The following is a 2,360-nucleotide window of genomic DNA, read 5'->3' on the forward strand; positions in this document are numbered from 1 at the left end:
TAAATGATGCTGGCAAAATATTCTGTCAGAGCCAGGCGGTGGTGGCGCACGCCTTTAATCTCAGCACTTGGGAGGCAGAGGCAAGTGGATTTCTGAGTTCGAGGCCAGCCTGGTCTACAGAGTGAGTTTCAGGACAGCCAGGACTACACAGAGAAACCCTGTCTCGAAAAACAAACAAACAAACAAACAAAATCTGTCAAGTTAACTTCTTCTAGCTACATTGTGACTGGATCTTTCACTTAAACCCAGAGCTCACTGACTCAGCTATTCTTGCTTGCCATTTTGCTCTGGGCTTCTGCTATTAATTTTGTTACAGGCTGGTATTGCAGGCCAATCTTCATTCATGTGGTTTCTGTGGTCCAGATTTTTCTGTTCATACTCTATGGCAAGCACTTTTAACACAGAGCCATCCCCCTAGCCCTAAAAACTTGATTTTGTAAAAGCCATCAAGACTTTGGGATTCTTTGCTACACAGAAACAATTAAGATACGTGGTTCCTAGAAACATTCTGTAGGCCCAAGCAAGCAAAAGGAAGAAGCATTTGATTTAGGTAGGAGAGAATATACTGAACCCAAGACATGGTAGAACTCTCGGCTGGCAGAACACTGCTTCCTGCTTTAGCCCCCTGGGTACACATGCAAGGCTAGACTACCACCCAAAGCCAGAGCCCCTCACAAATACTATCCATGTCCCCTTTCCCCATCCCATGCTGATCATGAAGAGAGAGGATATATGGGGTGAGCAGGCTCCTGAGAACAAATCACCAACTGCAGGGAACAGGGCCAGAGGGAATAAGCTTGTCTAAACAAGATCACTAAGATAGTACCATCTAGACTCTCGGCGCTGCGCTGCGGCTCCCCAACGTCTGGTCCGCCCTCGGGACAGCAAAAGCTCCCAGCTCCGTGCCGCCCTCCGCCCTCAGGCTGCCGCCCGCGCGACCCCCATCCCTGGCCCATGGCCAAGTGGCATGCAGCTGAGCCGCTCACGTTCTGCGTGCCTTGGAAGCGGCTCCTGCTCAGCGACTTCCCCGAGGAACCGCCACTCTGGGTCCCGTCGTCTGGGGTGGCTCGGCCCCTCAAGCGCCAGGGGGACTCGGGGACCATGGCGGAGCCTGAGTCTGCGCCCTGCAAGCGACGCGGCGGTGGGGACGACAGACAGGAGCTGCAGAGCAGTAGCCTGGAGCCCGGAGAGCCACCTCCTGGTGAGCAGGAGGAACCCCGGGTTAGCCACAGGCGGTGACAGGGTTGAGAGCGTGGACAGCCAGCAGAAAGCCGACAGGGTGCACAGCCAGAATGAAGACTTTTGGCAGTATAATACATTCCAGTATTGGAGGAACCCTTTACCCCCTGTTGATCTGGCAGCTCTTGAAGATGTAAGCGCAAACAGCCTGACAGAAACACTGGAGGACAAGAGTGAAGGAGTTGAGATTGACATGGAATCTTGACAGAAGGATCTGAAGAAATGAGATTCACTGAATTTGAGGCGACCTAAAGGAAAAGTTCTTTTCCGTACTTGACATAATACTTTTTTCAAACCTGAAAAATGAGGAAGAGTTTTGGGATAAATAACTTATTGCTACTGAATCTCCTAATGGAGAGTTGTCAAGGATGTGGCTGGCACAGCTGCTGACAAAATACTTTGTGTCTGCATTTTTAATGAAAAAAAGTTTTGTTCATGCTCTTGATTTTGAAGACGCTTATCTTGGAAAAGGAAGTTTTGACAGTTTTAGAGGAAGCACTCGGGTCTTCTGAACTTGCTCTGTCAGATGTTCCTTTGCACCACAAACTTATTTGTGGTGCATGGAATGAATACATTTATACAGCTGATGCTAATAAATACTTTCTTGTACATCTTGTTGGCTCCCCTTGGTTGAACAAATAGACTTGAGTATCTATGCAAAATGAAAATGTGAGATTGTTTTTGAAAACTAACCTTGTTTTAAAAGAGTATAATTTAAACTAGTGAGGATTTCTGTTTGGGTAGCTTGTTTTAATGTTCACTGTTTGCTGTTTATTAAAACAGTATAGGCGATGAATATAGCCAAACAATGGATAGATAAAGAACAGTAGGAAGCAGATACCTGCCCCACTTCCCTTTTTCTGAGAAGAAAGAAATGATCTGGTCAGCTTACTGATTTTGTTTTGAGGACATTTTTTATAGTATTGATTACTTTAGACCTGTAGTTCTCAACACTGATAGCTCTTTAACCATCTCTGCTGGAACCCTGGTCCCAGAGAGAGCTCATTCAATTATTTGAAGGTGGCTTTACACATAGGTTTTTGTTTTATTTTATTTTATTTTATTTTATTTTATTTTTATTTTTGTACCGATTCTGTATTCCTGTATTGTGCAAATGGGGC

General features: G+C 45.9%; 1 pseudogene; it reads left to right on the forward strand.

The window, feature by feature from the left end:
- Positions 1-954: 954 nt before the first annotated feature.
- Positions 955-1,462, forward strand: LOC114616402 (annotated as a pseudogene).
- Positions 1,463-2,360: the final 898 nt, after the last annotated feature.

The sequence above is a fragment of the Grammomys surdaster genome, unplaced genomic scaffold (assembly GCF_004785775.1).
Source record: "Grammomys surdaster isolate TR1022 unplaced genomic scaffold, NIH_TR_1.0 319454, whole genome shotgun sequence".
In the NCBI taxonomy this organism is placed as follows: domain Eukaryota; kingdom Metazoa; phylum Chordata; class Mammalia; order Rodentia; family Muridae; genus Grammomys; species Grammomys surdaster.